The sequence below is a fragment of the Eriocheir sinensis genome, chromosome 2, assembly GCF_024679095.1.
Source record: "Eriocheir sinensis breed Jianghai 21 chromosome 2, ASM2467909v1, whole genome shotgun sequence".
Taxonomy (NCBI): Eukaryota; Metazoa; Arthropoda; class Malacostraca; order Decapoda; family Varunidae; genus Eriocheir; species Eriocheir sinensis.
Window position 1 is genome coordinate 1846328 of NC_066510.1, and position 22830 is coordinate 1869157.

The 22830-nt window shown below is 44.1% G+C and overlaps 1 long non-coding RNA gene across 1 annotated transcript in view; it reads left to right on the top strand.

Moving 5' to 3' along the window:
* Window positions 1-1211: 1211 nt before the first annotated feature.
* LOC126998454 (uncharacterized) overlaps window positions 1212-22830 on the top strand; it is a 26175-nt gene continuing 4556 nt past the window's right edge. The window contains exons 1-2 of the long non-coding RNA XR_007752881.1: window positions 1212-1389; window positions 1703-1802. This is a non-coding gene — a long non-coding RNA (uncharacterized LOC126998454). The remainder of the gene's footprint in view (window positions 1390-1702; window positions 1803-22830) is intronic.

Consider the following 22830-nt stretch of genomic DNA (forward strand, 5'->3'; position numbering starts at 1 on the left):
TTTACCATGTTCTACATATATACCAAAAGAAAGAGGAAAATAAAGATATTTACAAGCAAATAATTAAGTTATTACTTATTTGAAATTATTACTAAAAGAACGCCTAAAATAGGTGGTTCTTGTAATTATTATTAAAAAAAATAATAGTAATTATTATAAGTTTTAACGATCAGATGATCGGAATGGTGATCGGAACAGCAGTACTTAAAAAATGATCGGATGATCGGAATCGGATCAGCTGCCTAAACTGATCGGATGATCGGGGATCGGAACAGCAAAAAAGTGATCGGTGCCCATCACTGGAGGTGACCTTATAGAAGTGTTTAAAATGTTCAAGGGTTTCGACAACGTTAATGTTCATGATTATTTTAGTCTCTCAATCAAGTGTAACAAGAAACAATGGATACAAAATAACGAGGAAGTGTCTCAACTCAAATGAATCGAAACACTTCTTCAACCGTGTCATCAATGTATGGAATGGTTTGCCTCAAAACGTCGTCGAAAGCGAAACTATTTGCACGTTCAAAAACCGACTGGACAAATATTTAGAAGCTAACCCGAACATCCGCTTAGTCGTCGTGAATGATCTTTTTATTCATATAAACATTGTAATTTTTCTGTACTACATGGTATTCTTCCTTTTCATGCCAGCCTCGGCTGGAGGGACTGGTGGGAGGGGAGGAGCCCTCGCCTTTGCTGTCCTGTGTCTCTGACTCGTAGATTAGAGTACATGGTAGCAACAACAAACAGGCTAGTTAGGACCAAGAGGTCTGTGGCTGTTTGCTTTTCCTTTGTACTCCTGTGTACTCCTCCTCCTCCTCCTCAGCCAAGACCGATGCGGAGATATACTAAATAAACACTGTATCTGATGACCACCACCACCACCAACAACAACAACAACGTCACCACCACCATCACCACTACCACCACCAACAACAAAAGGACATAAATACCATAACCACCACCCACACCACCACCAACACCTGCTGCATGTCTCTCGCTCTCTTTCGCTCGTTTCTCTCTCTCTCTCTCTCTCTCTCTCTCTCTCTCTCTCTCTCTCTCTCTCTCTCTCTCTCATACCAAGGTGTCTGTTTCTGTTGAACTATCAATCAACTTACTTAATTTTCTCCTCCTCCTCCTACTCTTCGTCCTCCTCCTCGTCCTCCTCTTTCTCTTCCTCCTTAACATTCTCTTCTTCCGTCTCTTCTCTTCGTCTTCTTTTCCACCTCTTTCTGCTCTTCCTCCTCATCTTCCTCCTCATCCCCCTCCTCCTTCTCTTCCTCCTCCTTCCCCTCCCCCTTGCACACTGTCTTCTTCCCCAAGTTATCAGAAGCAGTAGTGGATAGATCTGTGGCGCACGTCGATCAGGTGGCGCGAAGTTATGTCCAGGTATGAAAAGTTGTGTTGGCTGCGGGCGGGGAGGGGCGTCCGTGGGGTGTTCTGCGGGGCGTCGCGTCTTGTTTGCTGATAACAGGCGATGCTTCAGCCAATTGCCAGGCTGCTGCCGCCCCTGGACACTCGTGGGTGGCAGCTGCAGGGGAAAAGGAGACGTGGTAGGAGGGCGAGAATCAGAAGTATTTGAAGGACGCAGTTTGGAAAGGCGAAGGGTTAAAAAAGCGGGGAGCCGGAGTGACAAAGTGCCCGGGGATGTTGCTCGTAATCAACTGAGAGAGGTACTTAACGCCACTCGTCCGTCTTGCAGGGCCTGTGAGGTGGCTGGCAACAAGCGTGTCTGGCCTCCTGACGGACTGACGGGCTGCCCGGCTGACGTGGAGTGCCGCCCCGACGTTCTCCCTTTTTCGGTAACTAGATTCTATTGTCATACTTGGCGCCTGAAGTATATGGCGATGCCGGGCTGTGACGGACGGATATGTACACTTGAGCTGTGTGGGTGTGGAGTGGAGGCGTGTGGGTGGGGTGGTAGCAGTGTGGGGGTGTGGAGGCCTTGTGTGTGTGGGAAGGGCGTGGGCGTGTGGGTTGACGTGGAGGGGGATGAGGAAGAGCTGAATTGTGCTCTGAGGGGGAGATGAGATGAGGGGAAGGGGAAGACCGACACACACACACACACACACACACACACACACACATACACACGGCAGCAGCGGTGACCTAAGCCTTCCCCACGGGAGCATGCATTACCCTCAAGCTTTAGTATTCCAATATGTATAAATCCGGCCCGTAACAGCGGCCCGTCACTCCTCGCTATAAATACAAGCGGCACCTTCGAGTGGCAACATTTCAGCCAGCAGATGGGCGGGGGTTCGGTTCCCGTTAGCACCGCCAGAGGGCAGCACTGAGGCGAGTCGAGCTGCGTGCCGACCCTTTGAAGCCTTGACTAAAAGTAATCAAACCCAAAGGGGACAGACTAAGAGAAACTATGGTTCATCAGCTTCACATCGTACCTTAACAATACCCATGAACACCTGTTAGGCATAAGTAAGGAGGCGCGAGCTTTGTCTTACTGGAATCTAATCTTATACGTGGTTAAAACTATCACTGCTTTTCTATTCGACTGACTAAAGACCTTCACTTGACCAGCTCTTGACCATTGAATGACCAGGCAAGGGGAGGAAGTATGGGGAAGCGGATCATCGTATTGAGAGCATGGCGGCGGTGTCTCTCGCGCGTGTTTTGTCGTGTGTAGTGTCGTGAACTTTATCGCTGGTCATCCGCGTCATCCGTCACCAATCACCCTCCACGGCCCGTCAGGAGGATAGATGAAGGTATGGTGAATATTTTGAGCCTATCTACGTGTCACTTACGCTTATGGTTGCTGTGTAATTTGGTCATCTCCATGAACATCTTCATTTTCACTCACTGCTGGTCAGCCATCACGCGTTACGAAGGTGGAGGAAGATGGGTTCACAGCTTCCCTCCTGTGTTATTGGCTCCCCTGGTTATGTCCGTAGCGAGCGTTGCATTTCTCTTGTCTTAATCGTTCAACATCCTCACCATAACTTATCCGTCGGTATTTGCCGTCATTCAAAGTGGTATAGGAAGGTATGGTGAATGTGTTAAGCTTCTCTGTGGGGGCTCCCGTGGTCCCGTGGTAGAGTCTCGGCCTTGCGCTTCGGCGGGTTGCTAGGGCGTGGGTTCGAGACCTATCCCGTGCCATGGGGGTGGCACGGGATAGGTCCGACACCCTCAGCCCCGTTGTTGGGCCTCCTCCTTGAAAGAATTGGGTATCTCTCTACCAGCCGTCTGGGGGGTTGCCTTCCTCCATTGGGGTATATCCCCAACGAAATACCCCCCCCCAAAAAAAAAAAGCTTCTCTGTGACATTTCCTCCCGTGGTTTACGTGCGTATTAAGAGATTTAGTTTTCTTAAGTAATCGTTGGAAATCCTCGCCATCACTCATCGTTCACCATTTATATTAGATAACAAGGATAGAGAAAGGTATGGCGAATGTTCAAAGTGTATGTGTGTGTTATTATGTCCAGTTAATAATATATCAATGGCATGAGTGAAATAATGGCCGAGTCGTTCTGTAATACCTGTGTCGGGGAAAGTGTGTGTGTGTGTGTGTGTGTGTGTGTGTGTGTGTGTGTGTGTGTGTGTGTGTGTGTGTGTGTGTGTGTGTAAGTAAGTAAGTAAGTAAGTAAGTAAATATTTATTGCCTTTAAAATATAAGAATATTGTTATATATAAACATAACATAAAACATGGCAATGGCACAGCCTGTCAAGCCGAAGCTTCCCGACAGACATGGAATTATATTATTTTATTTAATGTTTACATTGGCACAAAATTGGTACCTAATATATTATTAACTAACGTGTAGAACAATAAGAATAATTATAATAATATGTTGCTGAGAATAACAATAACAATATCAATTATAATAATAATAATAATAATAATAATAATAATAATAATAATAATGAACATTACACTTGTGAAACTAAGTTCATATCACACACTACATTTGATTACTACTTTGACAATTATATAAATAAGTTTTCACAGATTTTTAAAAAATGGATAAATTTATATGATTGAGAAGAGTCTTAATATGTAGAGGCAATGAATTCCACATTTGGGGACCTGAGTATAATATACTGTGCTTAAAGAGAGAAGTTCTGAACTGTGGACATATGAGATTGATATCATTACCTCGAATGTTGTATGATGTGTGTACCAGTCTGAAAGGCTGACCTCCACAATACTGTGTAAGGCACTTGTAAATGCTTAACAATAAAAAATATTTATGAATATTTGGAAAACTAAGAAAATTTTGTGTATTAATTATATTTCGTGTTGACTCAAACCTACTCATATAGAATATACACCTAAATTTTTTATTTTGAGCTACTGATATTTTCTTAATGAAGGACTGCCAAGTACAGGCCCAGACTGATACACAATAGGTGAGATGGGGATAACAAAGTGTGTAATAAATACTAGTGAGGGATTCAGGTGTGAGATTATTGCGGACTCTGTATAACATACCGCACATCCTTGCTAATTTATTTGTGACAAATGAAATATGTTGATTCCAATTCATATTCTCATCTATGTAAACACCAAAAAAATTTGTGAAATTTACTCTGTCTAATGTGTTTCCCTCTATGTGTGTGTGTGTGTGTGTGTGTGTGTGTGTGTGTGTGTGTGTGCAAAGTCTAATTCTGTGATCGGCTTGAAAAAGTAAATGTGTGTGTGTGTGTGTGTGTGTGTGTGTGTGTGTGTGTGTGCAAAGTCTAATTCTGAAATTGGCTTGAAAGAGTAACTGTGTGTGTGTGTGTGTGTGTGTGTGTGTGTGTGTGTGTGTGTGTGTGTGTGTGTGTGTGTGCAAAGTCTAATTCTGAAATTGGCTTGAAAGAGTAACTGTGTGTGTGTGTGTGTGTGTGTGTGTGTGTGTGTGTGTGTGTGTGTGTGTGTGTGTGTGTGTGTGTGCAAATTTTTATTCTGAAATTGTCTAGATAGAGTAACTGTGTGTGTGTGTGTGTGTGTGTGTGTGTGTGTGTGTGTGTGACTTAGGGGTTTACATTTTAATTCTGGCCATTTTCTCGACTTCCTTCGCTCCTGCTCGGCCACTTCAGCTCAATTAGTGCGGCTCGCGTGTCGCTAAGTGCCGAGAGTGACTGGCTGAGGAAGGAGGTTTTTATTTTATCTTTCACGTTCTTTTTTTATTTCCGTTGTCGTGGGTGATTTTTTTTTGTGGGGTGAGTCGAAGTTCCATTCCGGTGTGTTCGGTGGCAGGGCGGGGGCAAGAAACTGTTGATGTTGTTATTCGTCCACTTATTTTTCTTCCTTTTCCTCCTTTTTTTTTCGTGTCAATGCTATTTTCATCTTTATCTTCCCTATAGCCTAATGTTTTTTAACAAACCATCTACCTTTAACTTGTTACTTAATCTTTAAAACTCATTTATTACTATTTCTACTTATCATTAATCTCAGTGACACTGTGGAGAGAGAGAGAGAGAGAGAGAGAGAGAGAGAGAGAGAGAGAGGGGGGGGGGGGGCGGAAGGAGTGAGAGAAAGGGAAGGAAGGTAGGAAAGGTTGTTGATAAAGATTTAGCCCTAGTATCACTAGGGGAACGGGCCCTTGTCCGAAGACAAGAGGGAAGTTAAGAGGGAAAAGATCGCTCCTCCTGCACCAGGGCCCGTATCCTCGAGAGCTATTAACTTTTACTCTTAAAGTTACTATCAAAGCTAATAGTTTCAAATTATTAAGAGTAAAAGCTATCCTCGTCAACTTTGAGTGTAAGTATTAGCAAATCCCTGGCTACTATTATCTTCTTCTTCTTCTTCTTTATGGCGGGCTCGTTGCTAAGGACGCCTCCGTGCAAAACGTAAACATCCGACATGAATTAAGTATATATTTCAAAAGAAAAATAAAGAAAAGATGTATAAATGTACAACAGAAACATAATAAATGGCAAACACAAGAAAATACTGAGTTTTGTGGCAGATAGAAGCAGCCTCAAAGGCTGCTTTTGTTAGCCTTTTTGTTAGCTGTTTTTTTGTGTTTTTGATTAAGGCGCGAACTGTTATCTCACGTGAGGTCCGGTGTACCGTTGCCTGCTTTCACAAGTTGATTGTAGTAAGGTGAGATAACACAATAGCCTTTTTAGTTAAGTGATGTGTGGCCGAGCGGTAGCCGTTATAATTTCACTTTAGTTCACTTTAGTTCTCTCTCTCAGGTTAATACAAATACCAAATGTATTTTAACTATATTAACAGTTGTACTACTTAAGGTTTACAGTTTACGTGAGCGAGACGCACGAAATCAGAGACAGCCACACCGCTGCAGGGCGCGGGGCGGCAGAGCACCGCTCGCCTGCCCGTCACCCGTCTTCTCTCCTCTTCTCTGCGTTGTTCGCCTGTTTTATTTGCTTGTAGTGCGTCCGGAAGGGTGTGGGTTCCGGTTGATGACTGTTGATGAAAGTCATCATTTGCTGATCCTAGTGTCAGTTCATCACAGCTTCCCACGGCCAAAAGCACGACGTGTTGTTAGACATCTGTTGTGCGACACCGACCGGTGTCGCCACACGTACAGTCATACATACACATGTACATTATAATATACACATTACATCGCTCGGTTCTCTAAAAGTCGCGACCTCGCGACTCACCCGACCTTTAAAAGCAGTGTACCTACCCATGTTACAGTCGCACAATGTGTACTAGTTAAACGAGGTCCTGTTATTGCTTAAAAAAATATATATATACAAGTCAGAGCCCGCCTAACGATACAGCATCGGGAAATGCCAATGATAATAAAAATAATCATGGAAGTAACAAGAAATGGGCAAAGTACATACAGGGCGAGGTAAACAGGGCTAGAGTCGTGGACATGGAAGCTCAGTACTATTCCGAGAAAACAAAATAATAGCTCGAAAAATTATTTACATGATACATCCTAGTAAAATTAAATTGACTAAACTGTCATTGGGATACATGGTAATGGAGCTATTTGGAATAGTAAAAAGAAAAAGGAACAATCCTTGAAGAAGATCTGCTACACACTGAGCCTTCGAGTCACACCTGGTCACAAAACTGTCGCAGAGAAACACTCATCCGTTGCGTGACAATTAATTGCCAGTGTCGTTACCCTCGGCACGCCTTCGAGACGGGTGGGGTTTACAACAATAGATAAGGTTGTGTGAAAAGAGGTAATGTTATCCGTAGAGTCTCCTATTAATTACAATGTGATAACAAGGACAAGTCTGGAGAACCTTAGAAGCATCGGCAGTCAGCACCACTAACTCCTAATACTCCGTTTTTCAGGTCTACAGTACTATAAAAGAAAATCCTGTCACTAAGTTGTGAAGTCACTGTTATAACAAATCTCACTGAAATATATAATTCCAGCATAATTGATTAAAGTAATTCCAGCATTAATAAACATCAAATGACAAAGACAAATTTCCACCTATCCCTCGATCGTAACGAACGTGGATGACTGACATCTGTGACGCCAAAAATAATTCCCGTAACGGGTAACAGTGGTATGTCAAGTAAGGGTAAGTAAGACTTGTCTGCTTACTTCCAAAGCTTACAGATATTCACATGCTGGTTACGATAAAAGTTAGGGACAGCATCTGCTCAAGTTAAGTCTGTTAGTGCAGAGAAAAAGTCTGTTTTAAGCAGAAGCACATGAGGTTCAAGGTTAAATTGTACCTATCCCTATGTTAGTTTACACCCTCGGTTATTACGGCTCCAATTGAATTAAGAAGACTGACTGCCTTGCATCAACTCAGCAATAAAAGAAAATAGTGGGTTAGAGTGAAAAGTATTACTCAAGCACTCCCCTTCTCGCATGAAAAAGATGCAGGCAAAAGCTCAGGAACCAAACATAAATTAGTAGATGCGAGGATGCAGGTTATAGTCGTGTGGTGGAAAGATACACAAAGCAGCGTCAGGCTGAACCTCAAGCCGGCGCTAGTCTTTGGAGACGATCACTATGCACCATTCTGTGCGAAAAAAAAATCGTAAAGCTCAAATTTCCAACCACCAATTTATCTGACTATTTCTGCCTAAACCACGGGTAAAAGAACACACCAAGGAATTTTTGATTACCGCTGGTGACACCCAAAAAGGTTTAGGTCAGAGGGTCGCGAAGGCCCCCATCCCGACGAACGTGTCGACGGGAAACGAAGCTTCAAAAAGGACCCAAAATTATTTTAAATGCCATAAAAGTTGGCTGATAAAACCGTGTAGGTTGCCAGTGGGGCTGTAGTCAAGGGATACTGCACTCCTTCGAAGAGGAACTTTAAGGACAATCATGTACACAAGGAACTCTAGTAATAATCTAGCATTAGCTACAGAAATGGTTTCTCCATCTGTCTAGTTTCCCTTTTTAAAACACGAGATCAAATCAGTAGATAGCCTATAGGCGTCCACTTGCCTATTAAAAAGGCCTGGTTTGCACAGTGTCCACAGCAAAATTTATACCCTTTACGAGGCTGTGTTGCCCATCTTCCCCAAATGTTTCAAGAAAAAGTGACCGAAACGCATCATAATCCTTCCGTCCAGTGAACGCGCTCCTGTTTATGAGGGCCGTGCTCCCGTTCCCGGGATTGACCTTCGAGCGGCTGAGAGATATTTAATCTCCCGGATTTGACACGAATGAAATGTCCATGACAATCTCACTTTGAAACAAGAAGTCCCTGGCCGAATAATCTGCCTCCCTTGCTACCCTGCGAAGGCCTAACTGCTGTTGCTGTTAGTGGGTGATTAGAGGCAGAAGCCATTGTGGGATTAGTAAGGTAAGTAAATACCTCTTGGTTGCACATGCAGCGTAGGAGGAGCAAGCACCCTTTGAAGACTGCTACACTCCTTACATGAGAACAGGTACCGTTATCCTTGACGGCACTGTTCTTTATCTCTACCCACCCCTCATAGTCCTCTGGTCAGGTTTCTCTGCCATTAAAAAGAATTACTAGTAAAATGAGGAGTAAAATGGTAAAAGAAAAAAAATATTGCTGCAAAAATAAGTAAAGTAATAATCATTCACCGCTAAGTATGTGCTCACTCCTCCCCTATGCTTATAAAATGCATAATAAAAGAGGAAAAATAATAATGAGTGAGGCTTAGCAAGACATAACTTCTCCACTGTGCAATAAAACACACAAAAGAAAGGAGAAAAGAAAATGAATGATTATACATAAAATGCGTAACCATGTTACTCAAGAAAAATATTAAACATCCACACGCCAGAAAAATCAACAGCTGAAAAATCTAATAGATTAGATACGGCCCCACACGCCTAAACACGTGAACATAATAATAGTAATTCACCTGAAATAATGTTACAAGTGGTGTAATTACTGAAACCGTATCAATGAGTGTCAGCTATAATGTGTTAAAAACCTCGAAGACAGCAACTCGATGCCCCACTACTCAGCACGCTCGCGTCCTTCGCCTCGCCGGTGGCAAGGGCAGGGCTGCAGGGGTGGCAGGGTCTGCCGTCCCCCGTCTGGTAGCGGTGGTGGGAGAGGCGGCGGGCAGACAATATACGCCCACCAGTCACCCTCAAAGGTCCGAGTTGCCTGGCGAAGATAAGTGCGCACCTACGACGAGTTGTGTCGTAGGAAGAAACAAATGCCTGGACACCTCCAAGGAAACTTGGTTGTGTGGAGGTGAGAGGCGGGGCGCGCGGGCTGTGTGGAGGTGCGGGACGGGGCGGGGTGTGCTCTCGGGTGCGGCTGTGTGCTGACTCGACTCACTGGGGCAGGAAAAGCCGCGCGCTGATGTCAGCGTATGCTTGCTGTGTCCGATACCGTTCACTGCCCCCACACACTGTCACTGAAGCTACGTTTGAGAGAGAGATATAACAATTCGGAGTAGTTCGTAACCACGCTGCACATCATTTATGTTAATAACTTTTGAGCGTTACTTTTTTTAACGTGGTTAACGACGAGGCGGCCACCAGCCACCATGCATTTTATGTTATGTTAGATTAGAGATAACACCGATAGAACACTTCGGAGAGGTCCGTAAACCGCTGTTCACCATTTTTGTTAGCGATTTTTAAGTGTTTACTTTTTAAGTTGTATATTTAATGTTTAAAGCGCGAACTGTTATCTCACGTGAGGTCCGGTGTACCGTTGCCTGCTTTCACAAGTTGATTGTAGTAAGGTGAGATAACACAATAGCCTTTTTAGTTAAGTGATGTGTGGCCGAGCGGTAGCCGTTATAATTTCACTTTAGTTCACTTTAGTTCTCTCTCTCAGGTTAATACAAATACCAAATGTATTTTAACTATATTAACAGTTGTACTACTTAAGGTTTACAGTTTACGTGAGCGAGACGCACGAAATCAGAGACAGCCACACCGCTGCAGGGCGCGGGGCGGCAGAGCACCGCTCGCCTGCCCGTCACCCGTCTTCTCTCCTCTTCTCTGCGTTGTTCGCCTGTTTTATTTGCTTGTAGTGCGTCCGGAAGGGTGTGGGTTCCGGTTGATGACTGTTGATGAAAGTCATCATTTGCTGATCCTAGTGTCAGTTCATCACAGCTTCCCACGGCCAAAAGCACGACGTGTTGTTAGACATCCTGTTGTGCGACACCGACCGGGTGTCGCCACACGTACAGTCATACATACACATGTACATTATAATATACACATTACACTTTTACTCCGTCACTCGTCAATACCCTTATCTCCCCTCCTGCGTCACGACTTGCTCTGCTGAAATTACTGCGCCATAACCACGTCATCTGCCCCAATGAGCACATCTACGGGCCGGAGAACCAGCGCAGAAAAGGAGTAAGTTTAATTGGTCGCCAGATGAAACGGTCTTCTTACATCAAATTCAAGAAAAAATACGTATAATCAGAGGGTGTTATGGGAAGAGTATCACCCCTGAGGATAAGAAGAGAGCGTGGACTGAAGTGGCAGAAGCTGTAACAAGGTTAGTAATCACATATTCATGGTTCAATTAGCTTACAAACTAACCTAACCTAATCAATTGGGTATTTTTTGCATAATAACACAACCACTGACCTTCCAAACAGAACAAACCTTTTTATTCTGTATCTGAATAGTTTCATTATGACCATTTCTGCCACAACCCCCTCTCCCTCAACAACCTAACATAACTAAACCTAACCATGCCAAACCTGCCCCGTCCTACCGAACACATCCTAACTTAACATGCAAAGTTTGTTGGGGGGGAAGAGGGGGTTGATATAGATAGTTAAGGCATATTTGCCCTGTTTTTATTCTTTATTTATTTTTATTTGTTTATTATTTTTTTTATTTGGAGGGGGGGGGGGGATGCTAGGCATGCCAGCCTATGGACACTTTTACAAGTACTTTATGTCAAGACTATATGGGAATAGGTAGGTTTTGTGAGAATGGTAAAGTAAGATTAAAATAGTATATTTATAGCATTGGTCAAACAGATTATGGTGATATAATGTTAGATTGGAATGTACTCAAGATAATGAAATTAAGGTTGATGCTTTTATTTTTTTTGTTACATATTCACATATTCATGATTCAAGTAACTTGCAAACTAACCTAACCTCGTCAAATGGGTATTTTTGTATACAAACACAACCACAGAGTTTCCAAACAGAACATACTTTTTCCTACGTGAATAGCATCATCATGACCATTTCTGCTGCAACCCCCACTCCCTCAACAATCTAACATAACTAAACCAACTCCTGCTAAACCTGTCCTACCTGACACATCCTAACCTAACATGGTAGGTCCCCAAGTGCCAAACCTGCCCCGTCATACCGAACACATCCTAACTTAACATGCCAAGTTTGTTGGGGGGGAAGAGGGGGTTGGTATAGATAGTTAAGGCATATTTGCCCTTTTTTTATTCTTTATTTATTTTTATTTGTTTATTACTTATTTTCATTGGGTGGGGATGCTAGGCATGCCAGACTATGGACACTTTTACAAGTACTTTATGTCAAGACTATATGGGAATAGGTAGCTTTCGTGAGAATGATAAAGTAAGATTAAAATGGTATATTTATAGCATTGGCCAAACAGATTATGGTGATATAATGTTAGATTGGAATGTACTCAAGATAATGAAATTAAGGTTAACGCTTTTATTTTATTTTTTTTGTTACGTATTCACATCTCCATGTTTCAAGTAACTTGCAAACTAACCTAACCTCGTCAAATGGGTATTTTTGTATACAAACACAACCACAGAGTTTCCAAACAGGACATACTTTTTCCTACTGCTCCATGTGAATAGCATCATCATGACCATTTCTGCTTCAACCCACACTCCCTCTTCAATCTAACATAACTAAACCAACTCCTGCTAAACATGTCCTACCAAACACGTCCTAACCTAACATGGTAGGTCCCCAAGTTTGTTAGGGTGGAAAGGGGGTTAGTATAAGAGAGTCAAGTCATATTTACCTGTTATTTTATTTATTCCTTATTTATATTTTTTTTGGGGGGTGGGTGGGTTGGGCATGCCAGACTCTCAACACTTTTACAAGTATTTTATGTTGAGACTATATCGGAATAGGTAGATTTGATGAGAATGGTAAAGTAAGATTAAAATATTATTTTGATAGCATTGGTCAAACAGTTTCTGGTGATATAATGTTAGGTTAGAAGTACTCAAAAGAATGAAATTAAGATTAATGCTTTGAATTTTTTTTGTATAGCTGTATTGTGTAATATCATCCTACTTAGAGAAAAGCATTTTAGAAAAGTAGGTAATGAAAAGTAGTATTTATGGCCATGTTCATAACAACTAAAAAGTTAATGTCTTATGATGCATGTAAATAAAATACTGGTACTGATTTAGCTTTCCATCACAGCATGTATTAAATGTTATTGGAGAAGGTATGGGAAATAAAAAGCATGCCATAGTGAAACGATTAAGAAACTTGCTTCACATTTATACCCTGACAGTGCCTTCCCTGGGAGTGGACCCGTTCGCAGGATGACTGTGAGAGGCGTTGGTACAACGTACAACAAAAATCAAAGCCTTGCATTGCCAAGTGCAAGAATGAGCAGCGGCAGACTGGTCATTTTTTTTAGTTGTTATGTCTTTAAATGTAAAACTTATATTAGTTTTTTTATGTGCTCACAGAATGCAGCTATACTGGCCACAATGCCTTTATTTCAGCTTAAAGTTAATAAGTTCATAGCAGTGAACTGCATTTTTGATATAGAAATTTTTTTAATGTTCATCTGTCAATGACTGTCAATCTATCTAAATACCTTGGTTGTCTTCCCCCAGTGAAGGGTTTTAGCCAAGACAGGCACACACTTACTCACACACTCACACTCATGTACACCACTCTCTCAGCTGCACAGCCCCTGAGGGAGTAAAAAAGGCCCTCACTGTATGGGGGATTAGCTGCACAGTTCAGACAGGGAACTTCCACACCAAGGCCTCACAGCATACACTGGTTTACCCCTGCCCCTTCATAACAATGACATTTCCTCCAGCACCTGAGTGCCCCACACGTGTGGCACCACAGATACGCAGGCGCCTGCCTATATAGCTATGACATTAACTGTGGTAGATAAACTGGTGTATGACATCATAGGCTACTCGTCTCATGTATTTGAAGGGGTACCAGAGCCATTCAGCATTGACATGATGTGCTAGGGATAGGACAGCAGCAACAGTCAAGCAGCAGTGAAATATTGACTGGCCTGTATGTTTGTGGCAAAAACTTTTATATTCTTATTAAAACAATTTATTAATCACTCTTAAATTCATATTCTTTGTAGATACACACTTTATCAGTATTGCTAGAGACCATCCCAGCACATTGTTCATTACTTGTGGAAAAGATACCATTAGCTGCTCCGGCAACAGCAACTGCTTCAACATCTGCTGGCCCTATGACACCAGCCACTGCTTCATCATCTGCTGGCCCAATGACACCTGCCACTGCTTCATCATCTGCTGGCCCAATGACACCAGCCACTGCTTCATCACCTGCTGGCCCAATGACACCTGCCACTGCAAGGGATGACAATGAAGCTGCTCCACCACAGTCACCACCTACTTCATCGGAGTTAAGAGATGCCTTTCATAGGGCAGCAGTATAATTTTTTGATGCTGGGGCTGAATATTACTGCCTCAAGGCTATGATTTTGTCACTTTTTTTTATTACTGAGGAGGTTAGGGTGGAAGGGGTGAAAAATAATTTGTGCTGTTTTTCGACAGAAATGATTAGCAAATTAATTCAAAGAACAAAATTTACCGGAAAAAAAATTGTGTGCCATTGTGAGTGGGTTCACTTGAGATTGGGCTCCAATACGCCTCCGTGGTATAGTGGTCAGCATGCCTGGCTTCTACGCGAGCCCGGGCTCGAATCCCAGCCTGGGCAGTCGGCGTGCAGCTCACCCAGCTGATCATCCTCCCTCTCGGGCTGGTCGATAAATGACTACCTGGGGAAACTGTGGTAACCCGGATGTCACACTGGCCCTGTGTCCCGGGGTAATGGGCTCCCTCCCACCACAGGCTCAAGGGCCAATGTTACGAAGATGAGCACCGAAGCCACGCGCTGCTACAGCGTATGTCCCCAACTTTACCTTTTACCTTTATTGGCTCGACTGACAGACATGGCTTTGTATGTCGAAGGTCACTGGTTCAATCCCCACAGCCAGCACTCTCTAACTTGGATTTTCCGAGTTCTAGAGCCTAGATTAATTTATCGGTGTTAAATGAGGAGATTTGCACCGGCACCCAGTCATGGGTGTTACAAGATACGTTGTTACAATCAGGGGCGTCATTTGGACTTCAAAAGTGGGAGGGACATTAGGCAGATAGTTATAGATATATATATATATATATATATATATATATATATATATATATATATATATATATATATATATATATATATACCATCATTAGCTGATAACACCTTTAGGCACTGATCATATTTGCATTTTATGTAGTCTGTGATGCAGGCAGGATATTCATTAGCACCTAATTAGACTCATGCTGCTCTCCAGTGCTCTCTGATGCACTCACAATCAAAGATGTAGTATACCTATATGGTAGCATTGAGTAATCTTAGGTCACTTGGTAGAGTGTTCACCTAAGTCCGACCCAAGCTGACAACATAAACCTAAGCATGTTTGCAAGCTGAGTGTTTAGAATATTGGCATAATAATAAAAGATGCTGAAAACTGGATTCCACTACTTTATTGAATATATGAATAATTATATACTGAATTTGTAATGGAGCTAAGATAAAAAAGCTATGTTTTCAGTGGTCATACCATGATCTCATGAAAATAATTAGGTTGACATATATAATTAATTACTACGTATTTTGGTATGATGACCATTGCACGTTAATACCATAGCTTTGCGAGCATTGAGTAATCTTAGGTCACTTGGTAAAGTGTTCACATAAGTCCGACCCAAGCTGACAACATAAACCTAAGCATGTTTGCAAGCTGAGTGCTTAGAATATTGGCATAATAATAAAAGATGCTGAAAACTAGATTCCACTAATAGAGTAATTATATACTGAATTTGTAATGGAGCCAAGATAAAAAGCTATGTTTTTCAGTGGTCATACCATGATCTCATGAAAATAAATAGGTTGACATATATAATTAATTACTATGTATTTTGTTATGATGACTATTGCACATTAATACCATAGCTTTGAATCCAATGATGAATATCTTCAAGCAAGACACAAATAGCAACAGATTGGTCACCAATTCACTCAGTAAACACAATACTCCAGAACAGTATACACTGAATTCACAATAAAGTTGTTTTTCCACTTGGAACTTTGTAAACAGAAACCAAGTAACCTCGTTTTACTTCACTCATAAGTCATGATGTTCGCGATGTGGTCACCTCGACCTTTCGTTCCTCCTCCCTCACACTGGCAGACGTCTCTAACAAGCTTTCTTACCACCATTATCTCAATATGAATAACCGGCAGGAGTAATTTGTTTTCTAACTTGATTTTAAAGCAACAATAATTATAAATCATATTCTAAATGACATTTTAATGCAATTTTAATGTCATTTTTTTTCTTTGCATGTGTGTACCTTTCTGCTACAAATAAAAGTTTTTTTCCCATGTTTTGTTTTCCTTAACTCGAATATTTCACATTTTAATCAATAACAAAGGCATCAAACACTAATTGTATGTTCAAGCTATGTTTATTTTTTTTCTGTTGACATAAACTACATCGTTTTCCTTTGGTGCCATTATTTTCACATGGGTACAGTCTATCACTCCCACAACAGCGGCAAGTTGGTAGAATTCTGCTTGCTTTACACGGATCTCCACCCTATCAAGGGGAGACTGGATAAACCTCCCGACTACCTACGGGGCACTGAGGGCGGCCAGAGTTTCCACAATCACCCTGCTTACACTACTCTGGCTTACCCCAAACTCATCACTTGAACACTGCAGCATTTTTCCTGTAGCCAAGTATCTTTAAGTCAAAATCACTTTCAACCCCGGGGTGAGGGAATGCTCCCTTTGAACTGGATCTTGTAGCTCTCTTCTCACGAAATCAGTCACATACTCCATTCCTGCACGGTCTAATATGTATGTCTTGACAAGTTCACCATCGTTATACAGTTCCAAAGCGCCCTATCAAACTCTAAATTGCGGAGGCGGGCTGGGCGAGGAAGTCCGGTGGCCATGTTGATATGGGTCTGGGTCTGGGATTCACTATTAACTTTACTATTAAGTGTTTAGAAGTCCTCGCCAGCACTCTCAAGTTAATACCAAAGTTAAGAGTAGGTATTAGGCTAATAGTTGTTGAGGATACACTTTGAGAGTGAAGTTAATACCAAAGTCGAAAGTTAATACCAAGTTTAGTATTAATAGTTGTCGAGGATACGGGCCCAGAGCTGCGGCATCTTTCAAACACGGCATTCATCAACGGTATGGTAACGCTCCGGTAACTCGCACCCTAGCAACGATTGGTTGGGCTGGATAGCCAATCACGTGCGACCTTTGATGCTGTATTTCAGCTTTCACGTGTCGTTTGTTTACTAATACACAGTTTTCAAAATCAAGACATGTGTATTGTACAGGCGTAAATACTGCCTTAAAACAAATAATTAGCGTGGTGATCCCTCAATTAGATGCGTTTTTTACGAATGAATGCACGTTACTTGTATATTTATTCTTGAAATAAAAATATACTCGCTTATGTAGCTTAGCTATATTCTGAACATTTTTGTATGTTACCTTCATAGTATTCCGTCGCCAATGCCAGCTGCGTGCCTCGCTATCACAAAATTGGGTATTATTCTAATGTTTGCTCATACTCACCCCTCGCAACCAAAATTGGCTAGGGGGCCATTGCCATCATGCCTCATTGGTGCAGCCAAGCAATGGGTGTGGGCGCGGGAAGTTGTGGCTGCTGAGGTGAATGGCGAGATCGAGTGGCTTCGTGAGTAGTGTGGAGGAGGTCAGAGCAAAATTTTACGACATTAAACTCCACAGCAAGAATATTGGAGACTTGAGACGGGAGGTGATTGTCACAGACAGAACATTATTCCCTCTGCAGTGTTTTAACAAGTAGGGAAAAGTCATGTGGGTGGACAGTTCCACAGACTTACATACTATAGAGTGCGGCCTGCAAGTGAAGGCGGCCTGAGGCCGTGCACGGGTCTGCCCAGTTCATCCCAAACCGACGACTTCACACACCTCACTCCCACCCCGTTTCCTGACCCCAACATTCATTTTTGAGAAAAAATAGAGACCACCATCATCTTCCTGAGAAAATTCTGCATCACACTAGCATAAAATTGTAACAATAATGTGTAAATACACATACGAAAATCAAAGTTAAATGAATAGGGAGTACACATTTTCTTGCATTTATTTATCATCAGCTCCTTCGTACTCAGCTGGTTTTCGTCACATCGCTTCTATAAGCCCAGATCCTAAATCTGCATGCTTTTCTGCTTCTGATGGTGTAGGGCACGTCACGAGGTAAAAAATACATTGGCTCAAAATCGCCTCCGAACATGAGCCGCGGCAGTATCTACCCACTTACTACGCCTGCGGTAACTCAGTTACGGGTGCTCGGAGCCGCGGTAACTTTTGGCCTTACCACGGCTCCGGTAAGTGGTTGATGAATGCCGATTTACCGGGTGGGCGGAGATACCGCGAGACTTACCAAACAGAGGTCCGGTAAATGGTTTGATGAATCCCGCCCCAAGTCGGTCCGTCGACGAGGACTGACGTGTCTCTGAGAGAGAGAGAGAGAGAGAGAGAGAGAGAGAGAGAGAGAGAGAGAGAGAGAGAGAGAGAGAGAGAGGTATTTCCTATCATCCGTTTTCCTTACACTTATAATTAACCAGCGTTGAATGAAAGTGGGAAGCAAGGAGAGGAGGGAGGGAAGGCATGGAGTGAGGGGCGGATCCAGAAAATCAATTTGGGGTTTTGGCCCGATGGTAAAATTTCATAAGTTAGCGACAGTCTCAAAGCAGTGACGGCCAATGGATAGTGATGGCGGTTCTTTGTTTAAAATCCGCAGCTCCCGAGCAATCAACGCATATGTGACAAATGAAATAAATAATTCAAATTGTACATCCGACCAGTGAAAAGGCAGATCTGAACAGGTAGAAATCATCACCATACGAGCATTCGAAGATAACTAAACGTTTATTTCGATATGTAAGGAACAAGGGTGATCATAATACAGGTCATAAATAAATTACAAACCTAACCTTTACAAAAAAGAGTTAATATGTAAAATTAGACACAGCTGAAGATAAAAGGGAATTCATATAGGGCTTCTTTTACATGGGATTGAGGTAACACATTTGCAAAGATTGGCTGATCTAAAGAAATATATTTACAAATTCCCAAGTATTCAACAAGTGCCTCACTAAGCAAAGAGTTAGTATGCGGTTTTTTTCGCCGAATTTGCTTATCACTCTCGACTGAAATGGGGATATCATAGTGGACACAGAGGAGGGCAAGTCCGTTCAGGCGCTCTTGGCCGACGGTTCTCCTCAGATAGGTTTTCAGCCTTTTCAATGCCGAGAAAGACCTCCCGGCTTCCGCGTTGGAGACTAGAAGCGTCAACAGAGTTTTCAAGAGAATGGCGAGATTGGGGAACATGCTGGTGCCGGCGTGTGCCTGGGCTTCTTTGACAGTTTGGAAGACCGGAACAGACAATGCCCAGTGCCTTCACGAGTGTCAGGGATTCGATGTCGAGCTCGTAGAGCTTCGTCGCTTGAAGCCCAGCCGCAACATCCGTTGTTTCAGGGCCTTTGAGGAGTTGCTTGAGCTGAAGTGCGATAGGCACTGTGTCGTCGCCGAACCGACTCTTCAACTCAGCCAAGACGTGGTCCACGAACGGAATGTACACCGCCCGGCGGTAGTACTCCTCAGCATTCTCGCCCGGAACATTTGATCGCTGGGTCTGTCGTCCACAGAGTCGTGACACAGGGATGGTGTTATGCGATGACCCCACCTCGACCTAAAGCTCTTCCGCTTTCATGAACACGTCGTGGAAATGATTATCCGCATCTGCTCTGAATTTGGCAAAAATGGTCTCGATGCCACGAGTCGTGGCATAGGCTGACACCAGGTCGCCATCTTTTCTCTGAAGAGTTCGGCTCTGCTCGAGAGTATGCGCCAATATTCACTCCACTACAACCAGTCCAACGAGAAAGCGGGGAACACTATGGCGATGAGAAGGAGCCCATCGGTGGCGTCAAGTTCTTCTTCGAGAAAAACAGCGATGACAGGCAGAAATTCAACGAAAACCAGCACTGCGTCATGCCTCTCAATCCACCTGGTGGGGCACAGAGAACAAGCTTTTCGCGCTTGGCCGAGGTAAGCTTGACAACCTCTGTGCAGCGGAGAGAGCGCATATTCGAAGAATGAACGAAGTTATACACCTCGGTCAGTGTTTGAAGAGCGATCTTCACTTCCTTGACGTCACACGCCTTCGTCAGTACCAGTTCTGCCGGTGGTTAAAGCAGTGGATTGGCTTGGCCAGGGTGTACTTCTTCATGAGTACTGCGGCACACACTTTGAATTTTCCCATCATGGCACTTGCTCCATCGAAACCAAGTCCCCTGCACTTTGTCATGTCCAATCCAAGGTCTTCAGTGGTGCGCAAAAGGAGCCAGGCTAAACCTTTACCGGTGAGGTCTTGGGTGTGCACAAAGGCAAGGAAGTCTTCCCTTATTTCCTCTTCGAAGTGCCGAATGATGAAAGTGCCTGCACTAAAACTTACTTTCTGCTTGCATGTGAGGAATGAGGTCACAAAGATTTTTTCCTAGGCCTTTAAATCTTGCTCTATAATATTCAATATACGATTCCGTAACTTAAGCACTGAAAATATATAAAGAAAATCTTGAGTTCTCCAGAAATGCAACAGAAAGATACCAGTTTTCGTTTTGACTCTCTCAGAAAGTGGACATTTTAGCAGATGGGGGGAGAGGGGGGGTAGTCCGACCCCCGCCCCCCCCCTGGATACGGCGTACTACGGCCCTACACGAGTATATAGATTATTAGACGAGTGCGGGGCCCATAAGAGCGCGGGTCTCTGGGCACGTGCCCGTTGTGCCCAGGCCCTGTAGGAGAGTGAAAAATTACATCAGACACCAAAAAAAATTAAATCTTGCCTGAGCATCCCGTCCACCTCCGCATAGTAAAGCCCAAGGAACTTTAGAGGAGGAGTTTTTTTTAAAGTTTGGAGGACAGCGTCCAGAGCTATCTAGCGGCGGCCGGCTTCGCTCCCCAGCTCTCTAGGTTTTTAGGGGTATCCTAAATATATTTTATGTTTTCTAAATTTATGTGTATTTCAAATATTTTAGTTATCCTAATATTTTTTTTTTGGGGGGGCCCGGGCCATCTGGCTTCCCACCCCCGTATCCGCGCCTGCATATGCCTACAGCCGACGACACATTCCGTATTATAGTTGTAGCACATTATAAGCGAGTTAGGTTTCTACTCACTATCCGGAAACACTCTAGATTTTCTGGGAGGGCGGAGATTTTTGGGGGGGCCATAAACATAAAAATCTGTTTACTAGACACCTTGAGGATTACAAAAATGTAAGTGAGAAAAATATATCTCCATGGTGCATGGGGACCCATCTTCCGACTAGACTATCTTAACCGAGTATGAAGCCGACAGCTGTAGCAAAAAGTTTGAAAACGCCGTTCATGGGAGGCTGCTGTTTAGTTTACTATTGGAAGGGATGAAAGAATGGAGATTCTGGTTAACCCTTTCATTTGGACACGAGAAAGGAGGGGCGTGGAGTCGCTAGGGCAGGATAACGCGGCTGTACTAGGCTATATGGGTCTACCTCCATGATATGGGTCCTAGCGCATGGCGGCCATGTTCCGCGCGCGCCCAGTCCCTCCTCCCCTCCCTCCCCAATCCCTGCTCTAAGGGATACGCAGCTGTTACCGGCGCCCTTCACGCGGAGATGAGGTGACGAGAGGATTGAGTAAATGATACATTGCCGTGAGGCAGCGGCGGCGTGGGGCACAGCGGGTGGAGGGCAGAGAAGAGGGCTTGGTGGAATGGGCGGCGGTGCCCGCGTGAGTGCGGCCCGTGTGATGTGATTGGTCAACTCGCGGCCAACCCCGACATTGTGTTCTCCCCTCAGCGTCACTGTTCCTGCCACCCTTCATGTACAGACGAGCCGCCAGCAGCCGTAAGTGACTGTTACCATGGCCACAGTGCGGTGACGAGGGGCAGGAGAGGCCAGGGCCGCGGAATGAGAGGCAGGGAGCGGGGCGCGGGGCGAGGGAGAAGGACGGGTGTCGCCCGGCGGCGGGCACGTCACCAGAGGCCACTTTGTGCTTTATCTGTCGCCCTTTACTGTGACGGTACTGGCGCCTCTCACACCGAGACGAGGTAATGTGAGCTTCAGGCCAATGGAGGCACCCCGCCGGGCAGTAGCAGGGGACGGGCAGGGCAGCGAAGGGTCGGGGCGGCGTGGCGGCGGTGGCGGAGGGCGGGGCGGCAGCGGCAGCCCGTGACGTGATGGCCGTTACGATGACTCATTCACAGGTATTACACTAGCGTGGGCGGCTTTCCTGTGTCTGCGGGCTGTTGGCACTCCTCTTAGTGGACGTTGTGTTTAAAAAAAATCAGTATGAAGATGACGTAGCAGCGGTAAGCATGTGAGAGCTCCGGGCGTGGCGGGGCAGTGTTTGGGGCGGCCATTTTACAGTGTGAGGCGAGGCAGCGCGATGGAGCCCCACAGGGTGTGCAGTGCACGCCGCGCCCCGTCGTCGCTCCGGTGATGTCAGCTGACCATCTCGGAGTGTCCCGGGGCGTCCAGTGACTGTGTAACCTGCACGTTGATGGAGTAACACAGCAGCAGCCTTTGAACTCTACTTGACACCTCGTGAGGCAACACACACACACACACACACACACACACACACACACACACACTGTCGCCACCTCCGCCACACTCTTCAAAGCGGACGGAACAATAATAATAACAATAATAACAGTAATAACAGCCTTCAAAAAAAAAAAAAAAAAAAAAAAATCCAAAACTCGGCGGCGACTCTGCCAGCCTAGTCACTTTTCGGCCTCTGTTGACTACCCCGCGCCCCGCCTCGCCGCTCTCTCCCGGCTAATATATGAGCAATTTCTGGATACCACATCAACAATGCTTTCGACGGCGGCGGGGGCAATATGTGTAATTGTGTACACAGTTTCGAGCGGGCTCTTCATCGTCCTACCTTTTCCTCGCCCGTGAATGGCCGCGTCGATAGAGTGAGGGAAAAATATCCTTGACGGGGAAACGAAGAGAATGACAGTAACTGTTGACTTCGGTGGTGCTGGTGCTGGTGGTGGTGGAGACAGGAATAGGTTGTTTTTGGTAGTTGAAGTGATGGTAGTGAAAATAAGAAATGGTGGTGGTCTTGGTGATGGTGGTGCTAATAGATT